Here is a 13,043-nt window from a genome sequence, read left to right as displayed (position 1 = left end):
TGACAACCACTTAAGTGGAGGCAAAGTTAGACCCAAAAGGCACAAAGTGATGAAAGCTGGAACTGAAAAATAGCTTGACAGTCAAAATTGCTGAGTTTCACACAGCCCCTGCTCTGACAGTGTTAGAAAACTCTTGGTCTAAAAGAATCCCAAAGAGCCCTCTGGAAACCCAATCCCATGACTCATACGCTCTCCTTGAAGGCTTTTTTCCTTCCCTCCACTAAATGACACTGAAAAAAGCCTTGAGGATTTCACTACTTGTTTTAAACAAAACGTTTTCTATTTGCAAGAGAAGGACTTCTCTATATGCCGACCCAAGAGAAATGCTCTAGCATCTGCAAGTCAAACTGGACTGTTCCTGGTCAGCCATAGGCTAGATGGTCCCACAGAGATGCACTGCTTCCTTGGCAGGGGGTGGGACGAGACACAGAGGTGTAATGCTACCTCAGGAACTTCATGAAGTCTAAAGCCTGCTGGCTGCTTCCCAACTACCGATGGGAAGTAGTGAAGGGATGCCTTGGTTTGCTTTGCTTGCATGCATGGCGTTAGCTTTCCCCAGTAACTGTCCTTATCCCAGCCCATGGGTTCTGGCACTTGGACTTGGTGATTCTGCGGAGAGCGAGCGAGCAGCTGGGTGGTGCTGCGCTGCCTGCTGGGGTCAAACCACAGTGCTCAGGTACTGGTGCCAAGGACTCCCAAGAGCTCAGATGTCACTTACTGCATGAACACTTCTGTATTTGCGTGGCTCGCTAGGCTGGCTGTAAGAGTGACAGGCTGCGTTACCTGCTGCAGGTGAGGCTAGGAGGAAGCGATTCTGGTCAGTAGGTAGATTATGATTGTTCCCATGCAAAAGTAAATGGGAACAAAGGACTACCCTGCCCTTCTTAGGAAGCACTCTATGTTGATTCATAAAGGCCAGATGCTATCTGATCTTGCCACTGGAATTCACTTAAGAATGCAGTCATGATCTCAGAGCCTGACTACTCAAGCTCCCTCTGAGTATTATACGTAACCAAAAGTTAACTGAGCTACTAAAAGAAGCGTGCTTTACACGCGTAAATAAAACGTATTTGCGGACAGAGCTGTTGCTTTGATGACTGCTTTTCAGAGTCGAACTTCACATTAAAATGAAGACCTAGGGAATTGCCTATATGAGCACTGAAGTGTTTGTAAGACAGCTGTGGCTCATCCATTGAAGCCAATCAGTCTTTCCATGTTAAGTCTGTTCTTTTATAATCCAAACTGTATAAAAAGAATTGTTTCCAACTCCACTCTCAACAGCTAAGAAATGGTACAGCACACATGCTTTGGTCTTCTTCTGTATGTACAAAGATGTAAGCTGATTTTTCTTCTCCAGCATCAGAAATGGCATTTGATAGGAAGGAAATAAAAAGAAAAAAAAAAAAAGGAAGGTAGACAGGCCTTTTCTAAATGATTTTTCTAAAATAAAAATTCAAAATTAATTAATGCATTTTGTGGTAAAGATTGGCTAAAACTACAAGAAACGAGAGCTTTGTTCCAGCTTGTGTTTTTTCAGTGTGCCTTAAATTAATTGTAATGATCCCCATGCTTGCATGGTGGATCTCCTGTAACTTGCGTGAGAAAGGAAACTTTGAAAGGAATCTTTAAAGCCACGAGTACATTAACTTCTGTGTAGATGTATATGTTGTTATAGCACAGGTTTAACAGGGGGTGTATTTTCTGTTCAGTCTGGGTTTTCCTCTTTTTAAACACAGAGAAAAAAAAAGCTGCAAGACTGTATATGGAAATCCATGTTTATGTCACTGTTAAGTTTGTAGATGAGAAAATGGGAGAGCCTAATTTTGCTTACTGGTGAGCTATGTATATTTTGCATGTTTAGGAGATCCTCAGTGTTTTCTTCTTTCCTTAGGTTTGAGCTTGCAGTTCTGTTACTCTTCCCCTCGCTACTATGCATAAGAACTTCCATTTCTCTAAATTAGAGGCTCCACAGTCAGCTGAGATGAAAATGAAGGTGTCAACTCCAAGGTTAAGGTTTTCTTCTTAATGACCCAAACAGTGGCAATGGAGATTACTCATCAGGAAAAGCTGGGTCACAGAAGTGATGTAGATCATAAAGCAGGCACTAGTTTGTCACTGCATAGGCACAAAAACGTACTCTATATGCCAAGTGGCAAAATGGAAAATCAGCTATCAGGAGTTTTTAGTTATTATCACGAGGCCTCTGCTGCATTGGTACCTTTATCGAATTCACATTGCCAAGCCACCATGTTTGAGGCATGTTCCGCTGTTTTTTCACTCTATTATTGATGTTACAGAACGAACTCCCTACATCTAGCTTATGTTAATTCCCATCACTCTTGAACGCTTTTTTGTAGTAGCATAAACCCTTCATGTAACCTAATTTTTGCTTCACCCTTTATCCTTTACATTGACTTTTAAAGACATTCTAGATTTCAGATACAACCTCAGAGCTACAGTGCAATAACCAACAACTTATTCCACACTGACTAACACGTGAGAATGTAACGATTTTTTTCACTAGTCATTACAACCCTGAGCCAAATCCAAACTGACAACATACTGGTGAGAAATACAGGGCCTGAATTTCCAGTGCTGCATATTCCACCATCATTTTCACCAGCACACAATGGTAGTAAAATAATAGTACTATGACTCTGTTGTATGTTGCTCTGAATATCCTTCACAAATGTACACGCAGGAGACTCCAGCCTTGTATATCAGTCTTGGGTACCTGGCATCTTCTAGTTGCCTTTATTATTCTCGACTATTTAAGGGTCATTTCCTCAGTAATCACTTCCTGATAATAGAGAGATGATAATGTAGATAATATTACTAACATGTAACTAGTGACTTTACTAGGATTAAAACATTGTTTTGCACTATCTTGCTTAGTATGTTGATACATAATGTTGCAAAACCTATAAAATAGCAAAAAACATACACATAAAAATTAAGATGCTTTCTATTCTTAAATATTTTTAGATGGTTTTTTAGGCATATTTTCAGCTTGTCTCCTTTCAGGTTGCTCCTAAAGAGTATAGTCTATTTTGGATGATTGATTATAGGAATCCTGTGCATGGAACCAAAGCACAGTATTTTAAATCACGACATCTTTTCATTTTCAAGGAATGAAATTATCTTTATATCTTGACAGGTTTTATCATTTTGAGAATGAACCACTTATCTGTATGAGTTCAACATGTAGCTCTTTAAACTGATAGAATATTTTCATGACTTAATAAAAACAAACAGGACTTCCTATTACAGATGTATGTCAAAAGGGAAACAAATGGATTAACTAGTTCTCTGTAATATTATCATTAGTTAATCGTATTTTTAATAAGTCTTCTGCTAGAAAAAGTTACAGATGGTATGGTATTTTAATACAACAGTGGCTATTATATGAGTCCCACTGCCAAATACCTTATAAAAAATCTCAAAGTTTTTATCATTTATTGATTAAAACTTGTACTCTGAGAAGAAGAAATAAATAAGAATAAGAATAAAAATAATATGTCTTTTTGCTCTTAAATATCAGCTAGTCCCATAGGACTGTCCTTATCCTTTTTATGATCTTCTTTCTCCTAATCCACATCCCTAATGGGCATAAAAGTAAAAGTGAGCTATTAGAGACACTCCTGCTGTGTTTTGCCCATTATATGAAATCTAACCTACTACTTCTGATGTTTTTAGTCATCTCAATGGAAAAAAAGATCCGCCCATGTAATTTCCCTTCAAAATGTACATGCAGATGACAATATTTGTTGTATTATATACTGCTGGAGCAAGAGACTGAGGCCGTTGACCAACAGCCTGCATATAAGCTGTGTGCTGACCTGGGTAAGATCCAAGGACTGTTCTGAAAAACCTGAGCCACAGAAAGGTAAACCAGGGACTTAGGTGAGCATTCAAATAGTGCATCAGTGACCTGTGAGCCCACAGATAGGCAGCTGTGTTAATGTGTGACCATATCTTCAAAGATGTTGTGATTTTCAAAAAAAAAAATTCTCTAATAATCCATACAGAAAGCGATGTTTAGATGTGGAAAAGGCATCAGATGTTACCTACTATCAAAATTTCAAATTTAAATTAATTATACCAGTAAAAAGATACATTATTTTGCCTCAGATTTCTTGTGTATGTTTGGGCAGATAATAGTATGTTTTTGTTCCTTTGTTTCTTTGCAGACAAAAAAAATAAGACAAACCATCCTTTGTCCTGTCTTTTTAGATCGTAGTTATTTTTGTCCAAGTGCTTTTTCTTACTAAGACTTGGTCTTCACAAGAAAATTTTGGTGGCACAGCTATAGAAGAGTGAGTTTCTTTCTTCCATTCAATTCCACCACACCTGAGCTGGCAAAACTTCTGCTATATAAGCATGTATACCACCAAAAAGTCCCTTTGTCAGTTTTGCTTGTGTTGCTTAAGAAACAGGCTTGTTCCTGTTGTCTACCTAAGTCATATCCTTTCATAAACATTACTTTCATCTTGGCTTTACCAGTGAACCCCTGTAAAAGCAGACGCATCTAGGAGGTACTAGGCCATGGGTTTGGAGGACAAATGACACTCAATGCCACCATGATCTCACTAAGACGTTATGCAATAGCACAACATCCTATGAGAAAGATGATTTTTTGTTGTTCCTCACCAGTGACTCTTTTAGTCCTCTAACAGCCATCACTGATGAGCTGCGTAGATACCTTAGCATATCAAAGATTAAGAAACTTCTTATACAGGACTTCAGGTATTGGAGTACTGAGAGTAAAAAGGACAAGGACAGAACACGGAAAGTCTTCACAACCCCAACATCACAAACACAGCATGGATAAATACAACAGATTCCTAAGGTTTCTTGGTAAGTAATGTGACAATCTAAGTCATAAAATCTTTAAAAGCTCTTCAAAGGTCAGTGGATTCCAGTAAATTTGACATTAGTACTTTGAGGTTTTGAAATTAATGCACTTACTGAGACATTTCATTAACATTTTTTACTCTAGTCAATAGATGTGATTTTACAAAAAGTCGATCTTTGTGGCCTACTTATTTAAGCTGCCATTATGTCAATCAAAAATAAGTCCAGCTAATAAATTATTTTGGCAAATAAATAAAATGTTTTTTTTTGTGGTTAGTTTAGTGTTTTCCTTAAGTCCCAGCACAGCCCAGGAAGCATTCTGCCTTCTCTCTTAACCCAACTTACTGATTGCCATGTGTCAGCCACAGGCACTCTCTAATACCATTTTTGCCTCGCCCTTACAGTCATACTGAGATGCATCTTAACCCACGCTGCCGTAAAAACAAATGCAGAAGGCAGTGGTTACTTTCAAAATTATTACCCCAAACATTTCCCTGGTGAAACATAAACACATATTATATAACATGACATTAATAATTGCATAAAAGGAATGCTAAAAAAAACAGTTTCAGGAGAGAGAATAAACCATTAATGAATTACTACATTAGTGAAGTAGTTTGGGTAATAGTTGAGGTGTTTGTACTAAGCTGATAAATGCTGCGCTAGTAAATCACTTGCATATATCTTCTTTTCTAGCCTCAGTTCAGGCTCCTTTAGATCTACAAAGGTTGTAGATAATTTTTGCACCCACTCAGTCAGTGACTGGCAATGCGGCATGTAGCCGCAGTCATTCATTCTGTCAGTCAGCAGCCCTTGATAATGTGCCTGTCAATATAATTCAGTGCCTGTTCAAGGAAAGTGACACTTTGAATAGTGGACACTTTTCAAAAGCATTCATACAGGGTCAGTCTCATGATAAATAAATATATTTTGTGTTTGGAACAAATAGGCAATACACAGGAGCTGGAGTCTGAGCAGAAATACACAACCATTCTGCAGGACACAATAAACTGCAATGAAGAGTGAATATCATAAACGCACCTTGTTTTTCATGTTGTATTAATTACAAGATAATGGATAATGAAGTCGTAGGGATCCTGCTTAGCTCAGTGGAGCCCTGATCCATGACCAGAGGCACTATGCACTACTACACTACAAATGAGATACTGGAATAATACTGTCAATAGTTCTTTACACCCTATAAAAAGGACACATTTTCATTGCTGAATGAAAAACACAGGCAGAAATCTTTAATTACCACTAACAGCATGCTAAAGAAAGCATTTATATGGCATACAGCGTGTAGTTTCTATTAATACAGGCTGAGAATGTGAGGAAGAAATATGTGATAGTGACAGGATTTTTAATGGTACCTCACCTTAAATGCATTTTAAAATATGTAAATCAATAAAAAAATTATTTGTAATAGCAGACTAAGAGTGCTGGTTAGCCTTACTGCTGAATGAAATGTATGCTACAAGCCCTATTACCATACATCGTGGGAGCTGTAGTTAGGATTAATCTGTCAAAAGGGATGGTTTAGTGTTGATGAATATGACATGTGACCATTAATGATGTTGATTTTATCTCCTGAGATTAGCATGATTTACTTCGGATGGATAATAATGTCATTTGCTTGATGCAGTAGATCTGTTTACGAGCTGATTAAATTGTAAGGCCTTGCTTCATTTCATGCTATTTGGTTTACAGCTTCATTACTGCAATCACAAAAGCTGTGGAAATGTCCCACATCCCATGTCACAATAAATCATTGTTTAAAATTACAGCTATGTATTTTAGCATTTCAGTTTTGCATGGACCATGCATTCCTTAACAAATATGTGATTGGGAATACATTAACACGATATTCTAGAACATACTGCTGCAGAAATGTAGAAAATCAGCCTGAATCTTTTAATTGAGATTAAGGAAGCACTTGAGTAATTAGCTGTAACAAATTACCTTATTATTTAGACAGTGAAGTAAACGTTTTTGTTGCAAGAATGATTATCATAAATCTGCAGAAAAGTGACAGTCAAACAACCATAAAGAAAACTTGTAAACAAACTACATTTTCTGCTTATTACCTTTTACATTTAAATAAAATTTATCAGAGACGTATTCTAAAAAGAATGTATTTGTTCTTTAGGGATAGTATACGTTACAAGATATACCATCTGTAACTACAGCACTGGGAAGAGTATATGCATGTAAATCACAAAGAAAAAAAAAAAGAATCTGTTAATTATAATGGCAAATGCTAATGTTGCCATAGTTAAGGCTGTGTCAACGTTTTCTTTATAAACCCAGTTATAAAGGAAGAAGGAGAGAGGGAGGGTGGTAATCAGCCATCAGAGATTGCCATATGCTAAAATTTTGTATACAAAAGGGCACGCTGAGCTCTCTCACCGTGTAAATTAGAGGTATCTGTGAAACCACACTTGCAGTTCCAGTGAGACCAGGATCAGGGCCAAGCCCTCAGCTTGGGAGAGAGAGTGAATTTTTGTTGCAATAATTTTTTAACATTTCACATAAAATGATATTACTACTTTTATTGTAGATTTAAAAAAAATAAATTACATTTATCAGTTCAATGGGGCCTTTCAGAGCTTGTGGCTTACTGCTGGCTGAATCCGATAACTACAGTTGATTAAGTCTTGGTTCATGTGCTTAATTTTAATGTAAGTATTTATAAGTTTGAAGAACATGCTTAAATGATTAGCTTAATATGCACATCTTACTGTAATAGAATGGAATTTCTTCTTCCTCTTTCCTCTTTTTTTTTTTTTTTAAACCCCCAAATTGGTTCCCAATGGATTTCAGGGAAAAAGCTGAAGTTACTTTGTGTGTGAGATCAGCTGGGTTATAATATGTTCAAACGTGGGCTTGTTTGTGGTGGATTTGTGAATTTTTTTTTACCCTAGCTTTTACCTAGTGAAAATCCAATCTCCATCTCAAAACTTTTCAGTCGACAGATAGAGAACTGGGAACCCCAAGAGGAACTATACCCAGCTATAGTCTTATACATGCTCTGTAAGGATATTCTAGGTCAATCCTAGAGTATCCACGGATTACCAAATGCATTGCAGCAATGACCATGGTCATGGTTTTTACAAATGTTTCATGACTTGGCTGTTCTGAGCATCCAACCTGAGATATCTGGAAAAGTAAAGTCTTTTTTTTTTTTTTTTTTTTACTTGCTTGCTTGTTTTTAATGGCTGATGCATGATACTTTCTGGAAAGCAGATTCTTTCAGGAGAATTCATGCTGTGGATTTGGAAAGAGGGGACAACTATAATGCTTGCATCTCAGTTCTTTCTGGTGGTTTAGGGACAGATTTACTGAGATGATTTAGCTTTCCAATATATTGTGGCTCCTGGGCATAGATCTACCACCTTTGACTTTTTGCAGAGCCAGTCCCTGTTAACCTTGGTAAAGCTAATGAAAATGTTTCACGTGTTGAAGTGTTGGTATTTCCAGCAACATTGCAACTGACCAAAAGAAAACCGTGGTAAACATTTTCTCCAGTTTTCCTAATTGCTCTAGACCTGAGTTAAGGAAAATCCTTGAAAATAACTGCATGAGTAGTTGTCCCTCGTCCTGTCCCAGCCCCCCTCCAAAATAAATACGAATATAATAATAATAATAATAATAATATGACAGCTGGGGCAAAAAGAGGAAACCACACTTTGAATCTTCATTGCTTCAGGAAACATTTGGCAATATATTACAACCCTGCTTAATCTGGCTGAAATGTTATTACCACAGTTTCACAGTTTTATGCTTTATAACTTCTAAATTAAACAAAACAAAGGTTTCCTTTCCTGATGAGCAGCACCTTTTGACAGCAATTTGGTTTCTGGCCAAAAAGAAAATGCAAAGGCAGGATTTATCAGGGTGCACATTCTTTCAGTCATGTTCTTGTTGAAACTAAGAATGCCCTTGAAAATCCCAACTGCTGGCTTCACTAGAAATATATGATTTCACCACCCACCTGCCAGTAATGGTTAATTTAGGGAATTTATGCATAGACGAAAATCCCTTCCTAGAACTATGAGGTGAAGAGGCTATCAGCCAGGTTGACAGAGTCATGGTAGCTTTGTGGAAAGAGAGTCCTTTAACCTGAACAGTTGAAGCCATCTCCACAACTTTCATTAACCACTATTCGTACTAACAAGGACAAGATGAGTAATGGTATACAATTTGTTAGTTCAATTACAAGCAGTCCCCAGTCTGTCCTCTGCCATTTCTAAGACTCCATGATGTTTGGGGAATCTATTTAAATGCAGGTGAAGAACTCTGGCTGATGCTTTGAAGTTGCTTTTTTGAAAATTATGTCAATGTGTAATTTATGTGTGCCTACCTTACTGATGAAGCTGCTACCAGGATAGAAGTGAAGAGACTATTTGATCTTGATGACTGAACCCTAAATAAACAATTTATACATTTAGGAAGTTGAAGGTTGCTGGAAGATGCTTCATCAGTCTTCTCTGCAGGTGCCTTCCAGCATGACAATTACTGAACCAGGACAGAAAGACAGAAGTCACAAAGACAGGTTTAAAATGATTTGGACAGATTCAGTTAAAGGACAGTTGAAACTCTGAGCAGAATATGGGAACTCATATATAATTTTTTGCAACAGGAGAGTTGTTGAAGATCTGTTCACTGGTAAATGAAGAAAGCTAATCTGAAAAAAAAAAAAAAGAAAAAAAGAAAAAAAAAGAAAAAAAAAAAAGAAAGAAAAGGTTGTAGTCTACAGTAGAAGGGTCCCAGGTAGCTTTAGGCCAAATAATTTTCCAGACTGGTGTTGAAACTCAGGCAGGAGATGTTACAACCACTGTATGCACTTGAAGATCTAAATTATATATCCTAGGTGTATTTCCTACACATAGCTGTCTATGAAACTGTGGTATTGTGGAAGACAGTGCTGTTCATGGGAGCTGCTGAAAACTGAATTGCAGAATTACAGACAGAAACCTGAGTCTGGCAATGCAGTAGCACAGTTTTCTACTTGAAAACTAATCCTGAATAGGGATAGGTTCCCCAATTTAGGCCACTAAGAGAAGGCACTATATTTGCCTTCAGCAATCAATTTCTGTTCTTTCCAAAACTTGCTAATGCCAGCAGAGTTGGGTAGGCATGTACTGGGGCCAAGTTTTCTTTAAAAGGCTCTCAAGGAATCAGCCCACCCTATGTCCTTGACTACTCTAGAAGTGCATCCAAATGGCTGTTGTGGAAGGCCGAAGGTGTAAGCAAGGAAAATCTACAAGACAGTGTGTGCAGGTACTGACATTATATCCAGTGGGAGACTCATATTGAGAGGCTGCTTGACGACACTTGCAGCAGTGAAATCTGAGCAGCTTTAGGAATCACAACCATGTGTCCTTTGAAGAAAGAAAGATTCCAAAAAGATATCTTGTTGGACTTTGGGATGAGAAAAAACTCTGTGGTGGTACACTGATTTGCTGTATTACCAAGGCAATTTCATCGAGGAACTTCTGCATTAAGTACAGCTATGTTTGATTGAGCTAGGTAAAGAATATGCAGAGAAATTAAGGCAGGCAATTTGTTATTTACTCCCTTCATGGAGTTCAAAAATAGATTTTGCAAAAAAGCAATTTTGCCTCGTTCAATTATTGCATTAACGCTAATGTAGAGACTGCTGTAGTCAAGCCTTTTAATGAACAAATTTTGTAGAATTTAAGGTCTCTGAAGTGCAAAGCCACAACAGAATGTGTCTCTTAATGTGCCATATGAGCATTACGTTGCTTGCTTTCTCTGTTGAAGCTGGCATGTATCAGAATGCAATAAAAGAAAAACTATTTCATTCAAAATTAAATGGAGACATCCAATTAAAGAAAAGACCTCAAGTCTGAAACCGTAAAATCTATTGAAACTTCCTGTTTTAGAGGAAATGTAGCAATTGCTAATGGAAGAGTTACTCTAAACGGCTGGCTACGAGTTAACTATTATGCGTTCTAGCAGGATTTGTGGTTGGATTTTTTTTTCATTCCTTTTCCTCAGAAGAGGTGGAGAAAAGAAAAGAAAACTGTTGAAAAGATTTGCTTAGTCTTTTATCTTTTGAACCAGTGTCATACTAACAAAAAGATGTTTTGAAGTCTTTAACCATTAATTGACTAACTGGTTTTCTTTAGACATAAAACTTGTCAAGGCCTTGATTGTTGTGAAGCCATGGTGATAGATTCTGGCTGGCTGCCTAAGTACAAGGTCTCTGAACACTAGGATAACACTTTCTGAAACAATTTGGGCTTATCCTCCCTAATGTCATTTAAACAAACTTAATTGACTAAAACGTTAATTTTCTTGCATTATGTATATTTGAGAGAAGAGGGCTTCTAGGAACAGACCCTAAATGGCAAAATCTGACCTCTGCCCAGCCTTAAATTTCTCAATGCTAGTTTATTTACATGAAATAAGCCAATATTAACTGTATTTAAAAATCACTGTAAACAGAAAGCCTGTTATATACACTCATTTTCCTTTAGTGAATAACCTTTAGAATGGTCCAAACTTAGACTCTCTGAATAGCTTAAAATTCACACACTTCTGCAGTAAGAGTAATCATTATCTTGAGGTAATTGCCCGTGCATGTCAGTCAGTAAGCTTGCTCCATATGAAAAGAATAAAAAGTTTTAGATTGAAAGATGACTTGACATTTTTTTGTTGCAGTGAAACTTTACTGAAGAGAAACCCCAGGGATGATTTTCTTCAACTGTGAGTCCTGGACATACTGAGAATTACACACCCACCTCTACAGAATAGCAATTTGCATTTTCCACTTCTCTTTCACTGGTGAAAAGGTTTGGTTTTGAGTGGAAGTAGTGTATCAGACTTAAAAAACATACAGGAGTGACAAAACTGAACTCTAACAGTTTTTCCAGGGACCATGACAACTCTGGAATGACTGTTTCATCTCTAGGAAGTCTTTGAACATCAGAAGGTAAGAGTTCTTAACAACTAATGAGTTTTGAATAGCCTACAAGACATGAGTTGGTGATAGTACTTCTGTCAAGTTGTCAGTCTGAAGTGGAAGGCCCTTGGTGCTCCAACAGGCTTGAATGGCCCTGATCCGATCCACCCAGGACCTCTCCCAGCCCTTGCCCTCAGACCCAGAAGCTCTGCTTCAGTCCATTATCTCCATCAACTTATATAGGTGATACCTACAAAGTATTACATCATTATTATGCAGGACTCATTTGACTACAAAGATGCTGAGCATCACTCAACAGGAAGGTGCTGTGTCCTTAGGTTACGTCTTTTATTTTTCTGGACAAGACTTTCTAACAGCGTCTGCCATTATTTTACAGAATCAAATCTGTTGAGAGACTATGGTATACAGCTTAAGTACACAGTTGCAGATCAGTGAAAAAAAATAAAATATATGTGTATATATATATGAAGGAAAAATGCCAATAATGCTGCTAGGACGCTAGAGTGCCCAGTGTTTTTTATGCTGTTTTGTTGTGCTATGTCTGTATACCTAAAAATTAGGTGCAGAATGAAAATTAAGAAAATTACTGAGAAAAAGGCTGAAGGCTTAGTACTAACAAGAAGAAAGCATCTGCCATCACTGAGAAAAAGGATATGCAATACTTTTAGGACTGTGTGCATCATCTCCACATTGAGAGGTAACCTGTGTGATGCTATAATGGGGGAATAGAGCATGCTGATGTACTGTACTGTTTACTTACTGTATTTTTTCCTAATATAGTAAAATAGTTTGAACATATCAGAAGCCTTTCATAATAACCCCTCCTTTCCCCCCAAGTACTTACACCTTAACATATTTTATAATTAAACCAATTCATTAACAAAAGAAAGTACTGAAATACCAAGTATGGTGATGAAAACAATTGCTGGAATCCCTACTGCCTGCACTAATTAACAACACTGAAAAGGTCTGTGTTAAAGGAACATTCATATCAGGTAATACACTCTCATAAGTGGTGGAAAGCTGGGTGGTTTTGTGGGAATTAGTGAGAACCAAGAATAGCTGCTCACTGCACAATAGCTGCTGATAGACTTGTTCCTCACCTGCTAGTCTCTGCAGGGCTGTGAGGGTGAAGGGCAATCTGCTGGTACCCATGTTAAAGCAGGAATCAGCAACGTACGGCAGTGGGGCAGTAGGGTAATCCTCTGACTGCCGTCAGTTCTGCTCCTTCATCTCT

This window comes from Anser cygnoides, chromosome 7 (genome assembly GCF_040182565.1).
Source record: "Anser cygnoides isolate HZ-2024a breed goose chromosome 7, Taihu_goose_T2T_genome, whole genome shotgun sequence".
Lineage (NCBI taxonomy): Eukaryota > Metazoa > Chordata > Aves > Anseriformes > Anatidae > Anser > Anser cygnoides.
The sequence above is the reverse complement of the archived record's forward strand: the minus strand, read 5'-3'. Positions refer to the sequence as shown.